Here is a 16,907-nt window from a genome sequence, read left to right on the forward strand (position 1 = left end):
AAAACAAATTCATCAAAAGCAGTATTGCTTTTCATAACATGCATTTGACAGATATGCACATACATTTATTATTCAAAACTGTAGAACAGAATGAAATTGTTAACCTTCCAAAGAGTATTGTTTTTAAGGCAAATGTGTAAATTCTGAGAATCTTAGACTATAGGAGGAACCCCGGATGTGTACGTAGGTGAGCAAACATTTAAGTACTAGCTCTATATAACTCTAGGTAGGGATTCAGTATTCAAAACAAAGGAGATAGAGGCAAGTCTATTTAGAGAGGCAAACTGAAAGTGGAGTCACTTTTAGAGATTAAAACCATTTTAATGTTCGACCATTTCAATACATAAACACAAACAAATTGACAAGAAATTAGTTTGTTAAAAAACCAAAATGTTGGTTCAAAAAAATCTAAACACTCAAATACACTTAACAGTACAAACAGGCAACTCTAGTGGCTAGGGTATAATCACAAACTCTTTTAGAAACCAAAAATTAATTGCCTGTGGTTAATGATTTCTTTTTATCAACCATAAGTTCTGCATACCACTTAGTCAATGATTGCATCACATCTTGTGACTGTATTTACATTACACAGTTTAACATCTCAACATGTTGCATTTCTTAATGGTAATTATTCCAGAACATTCATCAAAAGTACAACCCTGGTACTTGTACAAGCGTCTGTAAATTCTGAGACACCATTGATTTAGCTCACTGTCCATGGCTAATTCATATATAGTTTCATCTCAACATCATAGTGTGCCAACAGACAGGAAAAAAGTCTTAGGTTTAAGGAAACACGAATGACATAAGCAAGAAATATCCTCCAGGTGATTGAGTACCAGGGTGAGGCTGATACTAAGAAAAAGCCTACGCTGTCCGCTTTAATCAATTAGTGTAAGCGTGATAGGCCACAGGCTGTTGTTCAAGTTGTGCTTTCACATGCCCAAACCAACACAGTGGCACAGTTGGCATTTCGGTGGGGAAAGACAGATGCATCACCTTCATCAGGATAAGGTTTTCTCTATTCAGCCCCTAAAGAAAAAATATAGAATATTTAGGAGAAAAATAATAATGAGCTGGGTCTGCCAGTTGGAAAAATCTAAAAAAACAATTAGAAATGATTGAGTATATAGTAGGTACCATGTTAGAAAAGATAATTATTTATTAAGTGGAGCTGGGTACTCAGTCCCAAAGTGGGTGGCCCAAGGACTATCTTTTATGTCAGGAAGTAGTAAGTCCCTCCACCGGTTATATAAATTAGAACAGTGTGTTGGTCTAACAAGAGTGAAAAAGAGTTTGTACAACACATAATTCATGGTATTAACGGAAAAAACATGCAGGTCCCAGTGATACGTTTGAAACAAGTTAAGAAATAGTTTAAGGAGGAAGAATTGGAGAGCAATAAGGCAAGAATTTGAGAGGCTGCCTACCTACATGCATCATGGTGCTGTAGACAACTAATGTTTTGTCAGAAGATGTCACTAGAAGATGTCGCTAGATGACCAGTAAAGTTGAAGGTAGGGAATCCAACCTCAGTATCTGGTCTACTTTGGAGGACCGTATTTCAAACTGTAGTCTCACTTATCTTTATAGGTCCAGCTGGTAGCGGAAACATATGACATAAGCAAACTCACTGAATAGGAGCATTTGAAGACGTATTGTCTAGTCTGTTGAGCAGTAGTGCTCAAATGCCACTTACCAAAATTGTGTGCAATAAATTGCGCCTTTTTATTAAGGAATGTTTTGTAGTCTTGTTCTTCAGAAACTTTAGTTTCAAAACGATAATGCAGTACTGAGGGGGGAAGAAAACCGAGAAGCACGGTCTACATAGATACATATGGACCCCGTAATTGTGCAGAAAGCTTTAGCAGTTGCTGTGAAGAATTATATTCCTGCCCTTAGAGGCAGAATGCAGAATATTTAATATTGTGAACTCACCTGGAAGTATAGGCGATTGTATTGCGTGGAATGTAGTTATCACTCACAGGCCACTGCAGTTCAGACCTCTGAGCTACGTTCCAATTGAGGGAAAGCCTCCAAGCGGGTGGCCGGTCAGTTTGTATACGGAAGTATCTCCAACAATGGATAAAGAAAGAGGACTATATCAAGTAGCGGAGTGTTATAGGATTGGCTTACATATGAGTAAAAGGAATTGATGATAAGCCTTTGTGTGGTGGCATTGTTAAAGCTGTTTAAATGACAAGCAGATCAGGGCTGAAATAAAAATACATTTTAAGATGTTATATAATGCCCAAGTTCTAGTACATGAACATACAGTAGAAGGGAGGGCAAAGCTCCATCTTCTGGTCACCAATACCATCGAGCATTTCAGGTGTTAACACGGTGCAAAAAAGAAGATGTGTGCTTGACATTCACGGTTTGCCAAGAGCATCACCTACAGAAGAGTGTCAGACATCCCAAACTCCAGACATAGCAAGCTTTGAGCTGGATGCTAAATGTTGTGTAATAAATGCTAAATTATTACACAATATGGTCGCAATATCAACCCTCTTGGAAAAGAGCCAACAGAATAGAAAGTCAATGAAGCCCATGAAGTCACCACTTGGCATGAACGTTGCCATGGATGCTGTTTCAATGGCAACTAAAGCAGATGGCTCTCAAGTCCCTGGCACCAGTTAATGATAATGATAATAATGATAATGATGTGTTATTTATATAGCGCCTTAATCCAAAGCCCTTGTTGTTATAGTAGGCAGGTAAGAACAAGTGAGGCAGACAAGCATCATTCAGACTCAGACTCCTCCTCCTTGTCTAACCAATGCCAGGGACCTATCTCTGTGTGCCTTAAAACAAACGTAGGCAATGGAGAGGAGTGAGAATCAACCCACATTTCAACTACAATGCAACATAATGTCGGCACTCTCCATCACTCTTGCTCCATTTATGAGACAATCAATGACTCCTATAAAGATTAAGCCCATTTACTGGCAATGGTTCATTCATAACTGATCCACATCGAGAGCTTTGTCACTTCACTGGAAAAACGCATGGACAGAGAAAGTAACTCTGACATACTTCTCCAAAAACTGTTTTGCGAGCATGTGGCCGAAATAGGAGCCAACAAAGACTACCGCTTGAAGCTGCTAGGGATATTTTTAAGTGGGGCAAAGAGCCCCAAAAGAAATTGACACAAGCAGCACCTAAACAAAAGTCTGCACCAAACAGTGATTCATCGTTATCCAATGCTGACATTCTAGTGGATTCTATAGAAACCATAGGGAACACATTATTAGCATCACACACGAGATTAGAAAATCAAGCATCCATTCTGACAAGTCCATCCACAATCTCTAACACCCATGAGGAGCCTGATTGTTTGGACAACTCAAATGCACTTATGACATTGACTAATAGCGGAATACAAGAACCAGACAGAATTGAGACAATCGATTCCACCTCGGTCTCCAGCGATGATGACACTTCAAATGGGCACAATTATGAAATCTTCCTAAACAAGAAAAGGAGAAAATGACTGGCTAAGAACAAAGCCACTGCTACCCAAAATAATCAAGCCAAAAAATTGAAAAACGTACCATCGAACAAGGTAATTAGATCAAACCATTCACGTGGCTTTATTCGAACTCTTAAAGAGCTGGGGGATTCAACAACTCAACGTTGCGCAGCAACAGCAGTGAAAGCAAACAAAGAAAACAAGCAAATATCCCCCAAAGAAAATCTGCAGAGGGAATCAATTCCCCTTGACCAAACTATCATGCACAATGCACCCACTGAAAAGTGCATGGAACGAGACCAAGAGTCTGTTCAAGAACTATTAGGCCTTTCAGTATACAGTTTTGAAGAACACAATACAGTGTCTATGGAGCCCAACCAGCTAGAAAAGAATGATGTAACAGCGAGAAATCTGGATGAAGCTCAGGAAAGGGACGCAATGCCCCAAAAAGTGGACAGTAAGCAGATTTAACGTTGGAGGAATAACAAAATCTACTTATGAAATGGACGACCAAAGTCAGTCTCACCCATTGGCTGTAGTCCCTAAAAATCATAACTGTGGGACACTACATGAAATAAGTTATAATCTAAACCACACTCAAATAGAGCAGTCTGAGAGGAAGACAGATCTCCATGAACAAGTCCTGAATGTCTCAACCAAAATCATACAAGTTAATTCACAAGGAATTATGACAACTCGAAAAAAGAGCATACAAGTAACCAGGAAGGAACTAGGAAAAATGGAGCCAAAATTCTAAGCTAAATATGCACATCTTGCAAGACCCAGAAAGCAGATACACTAAGCTATATTCAGAAAGAATAGTACAAGTAAACGATAACCTAATAATGAAACGAGCAAATGTTCTTAATCTGCTGCATCATATTCCTTCTCTCAGAACAACGGAATCAAGTGACATCCAGGTGGTTCCCTTTCCAATACCTCTAAAATATGATTCGGTATGCATGCAGATTAATTCAAAGTTAATCTTTTATCTACTGTTAAATTTTGCTGATCAACTATGGCCCTTGGGCTCTGACATAAGCAACAGTTTACCACAACATGATACATCAAGTTCCAGCTTATTAAATGGTGCTCAGGGATACAAGAACCAGGGATACCATGGAATGTTGAGGGTGGGGTTTGCCGGCACATTCCCGGTCCCAAAACCAGCACAATCTATCCTGCCCACTTTCCTGGAGCACCACCCAACCCTTTCTGCAGTCTTTTGCAAACTGCCCCATTTGAAATCCCCTTGCCTCCGGTGAAGGTGGATCATTAAAGCTAAAATATCGACAACGGCCTAGTTCACCTATGTGGTGGCATGTTCACCAGCACAGCAGCGAGTATCCACAATTGTACCTTTGACACCAACACCCATGATAATTTGGAAAATACTTAATCACAAGAACATATACCACACCTGTTGATTCCCCTGCCTGCCCCCATGAAATAAGGGGAACACAATATTGGGCCTCATTACAAGTTTGCTGGTGGGGAAATAAGGTGGCAGTAATAACATGTACTGGCACGTTTCAATACTGGCAAACAAAAGGTTTGCCAGTGGGGTGGCCGGACTTACATCCAGCCAAGATTTGGAGGTAATTCCACCACCCCACTAGCAAAAATAGCTGGTGTTACTGGCACCACCCCCCTATTGGACTTCATGGAATGGGGATTTACCTCCCTTACCAGCACTTGTAATCTGCTGGTAATTCTGGCAGACCAAGTGCCGGTAAAGGTATTACTGTTTGGTGGTATCCGACCCGATATACCGGGGGGATACCATCAAACTTGTAATGACCCCCAATGTACCTTATTGCATTAATTGTTGTCTGCATATGCTTTATTAGGCAGAAGCTATGTTAAAGGTGATCCATAGAGAAAGCTTGAGGAATTCTATGGTGCTATGGTGAGCTGGCGTACACGTTGCACCCGCGTATGGAGTAAGTTCAAATTCCTCTGAAGGCCTCTTCCCAATCTCAAACTCCCAATCCACTCCTGTCCAAACCCACTTTCTTTATATAAATTGCTTTCCTATTCAACTTGTTTCGGGAATGCACCAGAGGCTTACAAGCTCATATGTGCATACTTGTATCAGGGAAATTCGACTTAGTACTCAGTAGTGAAGCATATATTTCAACCTGTGTTTTTCCTTGTAATTGCTGCTAAATAAGAGTGCAAAGTCGGCAGTATCCTGCTTGTATGTGTTAAGAGTGAGGAACACACTGAAAACAAATACGCTAGTGTGCAAAGTTATCTTCTTGCATTGTAAACAGATAGATTTGGGCAATAACTAATATGATGTTCTATCTCTTTTGTGTTGCTGCAGTCCCATCATTCTCAGGCTGTTTCCTCTTCCCACCCTCTTTTCTGCACCCTGCGCCTCTCTTCACTCTTCATACTCACGTCACTCGCCCACCAATTAAAAGCCCAATCCTGGATTCTTCCTTTCCTTAACTCCTCCCCGCAATGCTGACAACAGTTCGAGCAAGACCGAAGACACTAGTGAAAGAATACGCATTGAAATGACCACAATTAGTTATGTGTGAATGCTGTGAGTGATTGTTCCATGGCTCACAGTTAAAGCCTGGCATAGCTGATGAGTAAACGGTCCCGTGGTTTTTCTGCATAAACTCCTAAGGAACTTCCCTAGGAATAAAAATAATAAACTATATAATACTTGTTCAAGCACAATTCATTCACGTGAGTTAAATTGTCCTCTTTCAGCAAATGCATGCACATATCTTGCAAATCTCAATATATAATATCTTTGAAATGTGAGGTGTTTCTCCAATGCAAAGACGAACATTGTAGACACATGCTACTTCTCACTCAAAGAGCCTCTCTGATGGTTTTCTAGGGCACCTTCCGGTGAATGAAATCTTGGACAACCACTAATGATGGAGCCTTTATATGTTGTTGTTGCTTTTAATGCCAAACCCAGCAGTGCTTCTAAGAGCACCACAAAGTGGCAGTGCACAGTGCTTTAACTCTCTGAAATGTATGAATTAGTGTTCCCAATTCTCCAGACCGCCTCATAAAGCAATTACCAATCTCGGGCCTTTACAATATTCATGAACTAAGACTAATTATTGCTCGCTAACTAAATATTGTGCACATGCTAATTTTGCTTCTGCTTACATTTTCAAAAACTATTGAAGCACTGGGCACTGTACTGTGCTAATTAATAATTCAGATTATATTATTTTGCAAGCTTGACATAATTATTCAGTCTATGAAAGGTAACAAGCCCAAAAAAGGAGCCAGGGATCCATTGTCAAGTAAAGGCTTTCTGAACAGCTTGCAAAAAATGTAAAACGGAATAGATGTAGAGCTCCTGAGCTAGGTGTGTAGCATAACGACAGTTTTCCTTTGAAAATATACATATTCGACTATTGATGTAGTGCACCAAAAACTGCTTAAAGCTAACCCGTTTTAAAAAAAAAAAAACAAGTATGGCATCTATGCTGAAACTGATCCAATCACCGATTGCAGGAAAGAGGCAACAATGCTATGGGGTTTAACATGAAGTCTTTCTCCTGGATAGGTCATGCGACAACATCTTTCTTTTAAAAAGGCAGTATGGAAAAATGCACTTTATGTTTAAATAACTGTTTGGTTTGATAAATACCCAAAGAAGAGAATCAGGAAACGTGTTGGTTTAACAATGAAACCAGGAAACACGTTGGAAATAATGTACTTGAAGATTTAACATAATGCAGCAACAACAATATGAAAGGTTTGGCAGCTTTAAATGTGTACCCAATAAAATATTTGGGTGCAATAGATGCCGTTAATGATTGTGCTTATTTTCACTGATTTATAATGGCAATCTCTGACATGTGTCCTTCAGTAACAGTTACAGGATGTTTTTATAAAGGGACCCACATTCGTTTAATTTAGGCTAAGAACTTTAGAGATGAGGTGATTGAATTGAAACAATGCATACATTAAACACACATTTGTACCTGGTGAGGGGGGGTCTGGCGGCCTCACAGCTAATCAGGAGGCTCATAACGGGAGCTTTACCACATGGTAAAACCCCTGCTATAAGCCTCCTCTGAGCTGGAGGCCACCATCTTCCCTCACCAGGAATGGGGTAAGTGTGCTCTTCAGCGTCCCCATGACCCCCACACCTCTTTTCCACATCTCCAATTCCTCCTTCCCCACCCCACTTACCTGAGCGCTTCCCCATCACAGCAATGGCCGTCATGAAAGGGAGCAGGGACTGCATGTTGTTCCTTTCTCCCAGATCCATGGTGGCCATCTTAATTTGTAATATTTTCTCAAGTTGATAAACGGCAAACAAAACTTTTCTTAACTTGAGAAAAAAACAATATTAGTATCCCTGTACAGTACCCCTGTACAACGTGCCGCGGTACTAATAGCAATATAAGCCTCTCAGGAGGGACTTACTGGTCAGGAAATGCCATGGGCCTCACTTTAAAGCCCTCACTTCGTTTAGGCTTCTAACTTATGCCTGGGGCATTACCTATCTGGTAATGCCCCCATGTTCTGGTTATATTGAGACGATATGCCCCGAGGTGGCGGACTGGCCCTGTAGGTAACGGCCCATCATCCAAGTTAAGGACCCAAGTTAAGGGCCGGGTTCTAATTTCTTTTATTAAAAAGAAAAAAATAAACGTACCATTGTGGCGCGTCCCGTCACCATTGTTCTGTCAACCTGAGAAGTCCATTTTAAATGTTCATGGCTGACATCATGAACTGTGAAGAGGGACTGTCTGGAAGACAGCACTGTGTGGCACTGGGCTGCTTCAATTAGGTATGTTTATTATTTTTTTTGGAGGGGAGTAGGCACTCTTAGGACCTGTGTAGGGGATCTACGTGGGTGCTTTAAGGTGAGGGGATTGGGAGTTGGGGAAGGCAAGGGGCACTGGTTGCTCAGAGAGTGGGCTGTCCTTAGTGAATACAGCCCACGTTCCGAGCATTTTCAATGGCTTAAGACGCCAATCTGGGTGCTAATGCTTAAATGTCACTAATGGTTGCTACTTGTAAAGCTCTAGAGTATTACGGGGATCTTGAGTATATGGCTGGAAACGATTTTAAATACCACACTAAAGTGAATCCTCTTTTGTTATTTTTCGCCTCTCTAAAGACAATGTTCAAAATGATGGTTATAAAGAGGCATCATTGTTCTATTTGATATTGAATACAAGATTCCAGATCATCAGAAAGTAGCTGAAAATAACTAATTCTGCAAATACATACAAGTTGAAGGACAGAGTAAAGGCAATTACTTTTAAACTGACTATTGCTAATGCTTGGATATGGGGAGATGGTGCTCACAGTGGTAACAAGCCCCTGTGTGTATCCAGTTAAGAGTATGAGCTTATAATGAGGGAACAAATAATTAAAAAAGTAAAAATACAAGTTGCAACATAACAATGAAAAGAAGAATGAAGGGGTTGGTGTATGCTTTCCCGTAAGCCTCTTGGAAGTATGCAGAATGCAAAGGAGTATGTGATTATGGCCTCTAGGTAACTGATTACAATTGTACATTACTGAGGTACATTCGAAGAGACAATTAAAAAGCACTCATAATGAAATGGTTTGTTACTGACAGGTTCACAGTGTGAACTACAAAAGTGGGAGCTATAGCATATACAGGCCATGGTGCATGGAATTATTTGCATGTAAAATGGGGTTGTGCGTGCCATTCTGCCCACAATTCCTTGTTTGACGAATGGGTATTTGCGGTCAGAATTGCACGCAAATCCCTGTTTTAGACGCAAATAATTCCATGAATCCAGTGCTTTAAGTAGGGTGAGAAATAAAGTGGGCGGGGGGTTGTAATGAGGGGATTTGGCCTACATAATGGCTGTGGTGGCCTGAAATGTGCTGTTTGTGTCAGTGCAAGGTGTGAAACTCAAACATTTTTAAACATGTTAATCATCACCATCACCAATCTGCACACAATAACAATTAACTGACAAAATAGCGTAAATCTAATGAAACATTGAAAACAAATACGTTAGTGTGCAAAGTTATTTTCTTACATTGTAAAAAGATAGATTTGGGCACTTACTAATATGATGTTCTATCTCTTTTGTGTTGCTGCAGTCCCATAATTCTTAGGCTATTTCCTCTTCCCACCCTCTTTTCTGCACCCTACGCCTCTCTTCATACTCACGTCATTCGCCCACCAATTCAAAGCCCAATCCTGGATTCTCCCTTTCCTTAACTCCTCCCCGCAATGCTGACAACAGTTCGAGCAAGACTGAAGACAGTAGTGAACGAATATGCATTTAAATGACCACAATTATTGTGTCATTGCCACCGACAGCATGCAGCTTTATGCAGCCTCAACTTCCCTTCATCCACCATTGGCTCCTCTTAAGGCACATGCCACACACACACCCCTCCCATTGCCAGCACTTTTGCGCCGAATTTAACAAAAGCAATCCAAAACCAACGAGGTAGTGTAGTGAGCTGTGACAATGGGTTGCTACGTGCAGGACCCAGGTTAGAATCCCCGGCAAGGGAACAAGAAGAAACAAAATGTGCCTTTCCTTGCTGTCGTACCCCTGGCTATCCTCTAACCCCCACTCATATACATATTACTTTGGCTCAGACTGTTCTACAGAGCAAAACGTCAAAACGTCAATGCCCAAAAGGCTGGCTGAATATTCCTGGTAGAATAGATACATTGACCATTTAGGGCACGGTTGAGCTGGAAATTGTTCCAAATATCACTGGCAAATGGTGTCATCAAGTGTACTTGTTGACCCCCAAACTTGCCAACCCCCTTCACACCCAGATTAGGACGCAGTTTGTTGTGAAATGTAAGGAATGACTATTTACAAAGGTAAGCCACTTCTTTTGTGCCTCCATGCATTTTGTTTACAGTCCAACTCTGGTTTTCCACGTTTGCAATAAATCTCTTATGCATCTCAGTAAAGCAATCACAACCTTCCAATTTAAACTGTTTGCTCATCTCTCACTCCTTTGATACTCTTCGATATTGTAGCATCATCCACTTCACGTTGCTCCCACACCTCTCTCCTTTGCCGTTTCCCTCTGCCTCGTGCCTGTCTTCTGTGTCCCATGTTTGCCTGCAGCGAGATGGAATTCAGTTTCCGGTACTCCGTCAACATATGAAAATAATGGATACACGTAACATGCTGGGGGGAAAGTTGTGACAAGTGGTTTTCCGTGTTGGACCCCACTATGACACTTATTTTGTGAAGTGTAGTATACTCATCTTTGTTATGGACACCTGTTGCTGTATAGCAAGGGTCTCATAGCAACCTGTGTGTCGTCCCATGGGTCAGCCCCGAATCACTGTCCTACGTCATGCTGTATGGATTGTCCGATAGAATGTGGAATGCAGATTGAAGGATGAAAACGGACAGGAGATGATAGCGGCGGTGCTGACGCTAGCTCCCTCATATCTTCCCATATTACACATATATATTTACTTTTATGCTATTAAACAGTGTTGAACATAGTCCGTAGTTCATTATATATATTTATACATTCTACGTCATCCTGCATAACATACTACAATTGGCGACAAGGATCCTTTTTTCCCGACCCACCTTTCTTATGACAGCCAACGAGCCACGGAACATTTTGCCGAGAAGTCTGGGCCGCTCCGTTCATGCCAGAACGTTATAGCGGCCCCAAAGAAAAGAAACCGTGCTGCCATTACAAGGTAACAGCGCTTCCATATGCGCGTTAATCCAGTTCTCGCATTACTTCATGGTTTTTTTTGAGTGGCGCATGCTCGTTAGATACAAGTGACATTCGCATACATGAACGCCTCTGCAAATGTCAACAAGGAAGTGAGCCTGCTTAAAGCTGTACTAAACCTATGGTTGTGACGGAAATTCCAGAGAAAGTGTGGGACGAGTTAGGTTTGGATGTGTTGGGCCCTGTGAATAGCAATGGTATGCAACAATTTTGTCTAGTGGTGATTGATCTTTTGACTAGATGGGTGGAAGTACGAATTGCACCTTGTATCACAGCTAGAACAGTCACTGATTTTCTTACGGAAATATGCGAGAGAGAAGGGTTCCCAAAGAGTATATTGACTGACAATGGCACACAATACCGCTCTGAAGAGATGGAGGAGTTCTGTAACAAGAACTCCATAGAAAACAAAAAGAGTGCAATTTATCATCCACAGACCAATGGGGTAGTGGAACGGTTTAATAAAGTACTTAAGGAGACTATTCGATGGGCATGGTAGAATGGATTAAACTGGGAGAAAGCTGTGAGGGAGAAAATTGTGGCACATCGTTTTACCCCACACTCCACTACAGGTTTGTCTCTGTTTCAGTTGAGTAGAGGGAGGAAGGCAAACACTAAATTAGTACCATCATGGATAAGTAGAAGCAATGAAGTAGAGAATGACTTTGGGTTTGTATGTGAGAAGATCAGGGAAGTCCAATTGAAAAGCAAAAATGCATATGATAAATGACCATCTGTGAAGAGGAATGGTAAGAAACCTGTTGTAGGAAGTATGATAAGAATCAAACTTCCTCCCGCTCTAAGAAAGGGTCCATGTAAATGGTCCAAACCGATAAAAGTTATTGAAACATTCAAACATGCCGTAAGAACAGAGGACGGAAGTATATGGAACAGAGAGAGAGTGTGGGTGGTGGAATCACGGAGCACCATTGTCAAAGATGTCAGTGAGTCATCTGGTTCTAATGGTGATAGGGTTGTGAGTGGACACATGAATGATGCGGGTGGTGTTGTAAATTGTATGAGGAAAATCTCAAGAACTGGGAGTGTTAAAGAAATGTCTATGTCGGGTGAATGCACAAAGAATACAAAGAAAGTTTCTTTGCCAGATGCTATCAGAGATTCTCCTCGCAGGTCCAAGTGGGGAAGAGTTTGTCGTAAACGACGACAAATGTAGGACTACTTATAAACCGTTTGGTCACCAACAGCAAGTAACAGTTGGTGAATTTGACTTTGTTCAGTGTTAATATAAAGGAGGGAAGATGTGTAGTATAATCATCTTTGCTATGGACACCTGTTGCTGTATAGAACGGGTCTCATAGCAACCTGTGCGTCGTCCCATGGCTCTGCTACGAATCACCGTCCTACGTCATGCTGTATGGATTGTCCCGATAGAATGTGGAATGCAGATTGAAGGATGACAACCGACAGGAGCTGATACCGGCGGTGCTGACGCTAGCTCCCTCCTATCTTCCCATATTATAAATATATATTTACTTTTATGCTATTAAACAGTGTTGAACATAGTCCATAGTTCGTTCTATATATTTATACATTCTACGTCATCCTGCATAACATACTACATGAACCTGGCGTCAATCTCTCTAGGTGTGAATACATCTACTTCATTTTCAGGCCATGTTACAGTAAGCTTTTCAGAAGACGTGTAATCAACTCTCTGACCGGAACTGGATATCAAGGGCTCTTACATTCTCTGGATGTTGCGTACATACTGAAGATGTATTCCGTGGGAGTATGTGGGTATGACGATAGTTTTAAAAGCAGACATGCGTAGAAAACTCTGTGGCTATAGTAGTACATTATTGTTTTTAAGTTAACAAGGCTAAATCATGTTTCTTTTTCACTAATACGCCACTTATGACATCGTTAAATTGGAAATTTTGTATGAATTCTTGGATATTTACTTGGATTTTAAGTGCAATGGGTGAGCTATAATGATAACGAAAATTATTTTTCCAAACGATAATCACAAGTATATTCTTCGGTTATATCTGGAGATACTGTTGCTGCTAGAGGTTTGCATCGTGGTATAAAATAGTTTAACTATTTCACTGTATGTGTAATGGTGAGTGTGTACAGCAGGCAGTGGTGCACTCCATTGTCTTGGTTAGGAGCCGGTGTAGTTTACTGCACTAGGCACACACACACACATTCTCAGGGAAGCACATTTTATGTGTATGAAAACAGAATTACATACAAAGAAGGACTCTATGGTGCTCCCGCTTCAAAGGTGTAAAGAAAAGTGCATATTTTGCGCTTTATGTCCATTGTTTCGTTCTCGGTCTTTTGCATTTGAATAAACCAAGCATTTTCGACAAAAAATCTGTCTTTGCATGTTTAATCATTCTTGCAGCGCACATGGATTTCACATACGTATTTCACATGAATTCACATTTATGTACGAGCAAGTGCCATAGTCCCTGCAGAGCATGTAGGACATCATGTTTGAATTCGAACCATCTTTACACTGCAAAAAGCAGAGCTACAAGGAACAAATGATTTATCTTTGCTACTATTCGCTTTGGGGCATTAGAGGTGGGGGACCTCATTTACACAATGTTTAGAGCGGTTCAAAGTGACTTTGCAACGCAAATGTAGACTTTGAGCTGACCAAATCCCGATTCACAGATCAGACTTTGCGCTGACCCTTTCCACTAGAAAGGGGCGGAACATGCAAAATCATCATTAAACAAGGAAAATTAGGAAGAAAATGGGCGTGGGGAGGGAAGCACTGTGAAAACATCACACACGCCCCCTAAAGTGCTAAGCAAACCCTGTACACAGAAGCTTTGGCACAATCGTCTTGATTCCAAAGGAGAAAGATCATCCAGTGATCTTCCTGCCACCCATTACCCATCACAAAGCAGAAAGTGCAATTACAGCCCATGTAAAAAAGCACAAAGCAACCCCAATGAACATACAATTGCAACAATGCCAGATCCTGCATTGATAGCACTGATATTATTACATGGAAAATAGCGGAGGAGGATAAGGAGGAGAGCAAGAATTTTCAATCCATGAACAACATTTTTTGGGATGCCAGATAAAGAGGTCCCACCCGATCCGAGACCTGGACAGGCAGAGTGTGGGAGAATAACCTGGTAGCACCCACCATGTGCTCACAGGCTGTGCCACGTTTTTTCAAAGTGCTATCTGCCCTACACTGCCCTACACGTCATGGCCACAGGAACATTTCAGCATACCACAGCCATTGTGGTAGCTATATCACAGCCCACACAATCAAGGTGACTTCACCTGGTCTTGCACTACATCCTATCTCGGGAGGATAGCTCAGGGGCAATGCGCTCATCTTGGAAGCAGGACGATGCTGAGCAACACAGGTTCGATATCGGGTCCACACTTAAAAACCTCTGGGTATTAAGTGCATTATAAATAACCAATTAAATAAAATTAAATAAATAAATCCTAGCACGGTTGCATAGACAAATTCACATGCCACGCACACTGCAGGCAAGGCAGATTGTGTATTGGCAATTCTATGCATTTGCACATTCTCCACGGGGCACTGGGAGCCATTGAATGCGCCCATATAGCACTGCAACCCTCTAAGACAAAGAGCACATTTTTCGCAAAAGGAATCATTGACATTCCATCAATGTGCGCGTCATCTGTGATGCCAAGGGCCACATCATGCATGTCAATGCCAATTACCCAGGAGGCAGGCACGATAGCCGCATCTTCTGGCATTTCCCCATATGCCAGAACCTTATATCAGGAACCTTTGGAAACATCTGGCTTGTGGATGAGTTTCAACTATCATGCACACACAGGTAGTAAGTCACATGACACACAGAAACACAAGAAATGACAATACATGCAATTAGCAACCATTTACTCCATTGCAAGAGACTGTGCCTACCCACTGTCATCATTCCTGTTGACACCCATCAGGAATTCAGCCATGCCAGGTGTTGGACATGGCAAGGTAGGACACATAGATACTAGGGGCATATTGGAGCACAAATTCAGCCTGCTTCAGTCACGCTTCCACTCCCTTGACCACTCAGGTGGTGTGTTGCTATAGGCACCCCCTGTAGTATGCAAAATCATGGTGGCATATTGTGTCCTGCACAATATTGAAATACGCCATGGCATAACAGTAGAGGTGCAGGAGGGCTTCTGCCTTCAGCCACAGGTACCAACCATTCCCTTGCAGGCCAAAGGTTACAGGGACAGGACACATGCAACCAGGTAGTAGAAACCTACGTCTCATGAATTAACACTGCTTTGGAACACACCCAGTGACACCAAATCCCTGATGGCCTTCAATTATGCAATCAGACCAATCCAGCTTGCCCATCACAACACCAATCAGAATGTACTTCTTGAATTGCCAAACTGTGTGTGCCCGATAACAACAAAAGTACACTCTAACATCATTGATATCCTTGACTTGAAGTGCACAAACCACATCCACACTCACATCAAATTGGCAGAAACGTGTCCATGTTCAAAAACCGCTCAACGTGTGCAACAAATGTAAAAAATACAATAAGTGCTTTTGGGGTTAGTAATAAATTGCAATAGCATGATACAATGCATTAACCTAACATTCCTTTTTCATTACTAAAGCTTGAGGGACATTTGCACCACTCCAAAATGGTTTATTTTAAAGCTGTTCACTAATCCCATTCATACTTTTACCAAGCACAACTATTTTGGTAGTTCTTAAGTGGGCTTGCGTTTCATCAAAGTATTAAACAGGAATGGTACATCCTAGTTCTTCCCACGAGTGTTTCCAGAAAAAATCTCCTGCTATACTAGGATGTGATACACAAAACTTGTTGCCTACATGATGTCTTTTAGCCCTTCATCGGGACAGAAAATCTTGATTTCTGTCCTGATGAAGCCCCCTACGTACATTTGAAGAGGACGCTAGGGTATGGGCGTATCTCAAGAAAAGGGCTGAAACACATTGTTAAAGAAGCTACTTCATCAGCCCTCGCCAAAAACAAGTGCACAGGAACATCCCAAGGAGAGTGACCACAAACAGCAAGTCGTGGATGTGCAACCAGTACCACAATGCACATGCATATCTGATCAAGGAGACATGCAAACACAAAATTATGTAGGACATCAAACATCTTCAGTGACGGTGACCATCTCCCACTCATCCCCATATTACATCACACATGAAAACCCTACGTGTGCCACATCATGCCACTATTGGTATGCATAGGACACCAGCCATGAAAATGAATGACCTGGTGGTACAGCTGTGGTGCTGTGAATCCCTCACCACCTCCACCTAACACTGGGCCTCCATATTGGTGCTAGGTGGGCCAGTGTCCAGCAGAGGGAATGGGCACGTGGGTGGAAATAGTGTGCTGGGGGTCCTCTCAGGGAGTGTGGGCACTGGATGTGGCAAGATACATGAAATTAAATTGGGAATCTGTTACCAGCTAAAAGAGTCTGTCTGACAATATACTAAAGACGGATATGTGCCACCCAATTTACATCATAAAGGACAAGGCCAACAAGGACAACGTGGGAGGAGATATACTTCGTACAGCTCAGGAAGCTCCAATGATGGTGGTAATAACGTGGATACGGGCAGAGACCATATAGGAATCGGGGACACCAACAAAGAGGCAACAATAGGAATAGACGACCCCAAAGATGTGATGGACCTAACAATGAATTTTATTCAGGCCAACCACCACCTCAGCAACAACAACCA

The sequence above is a fragment of the Ambystoma mexicanum genome, chromosome 9 (genome assembly GCF_040938575.1).
Source record: "Ambystoma mexicanum isolate Mex_15411 chromosome 9, UKY_AmexF1_1, whole genome shotgun sequence".
Lineage (NCBI taxonomy): Eukaryota > Metazoa > Chordata > Amphibia > Caudata > Ambystomatidae > Ambystoma > Ambystoma mexicanum.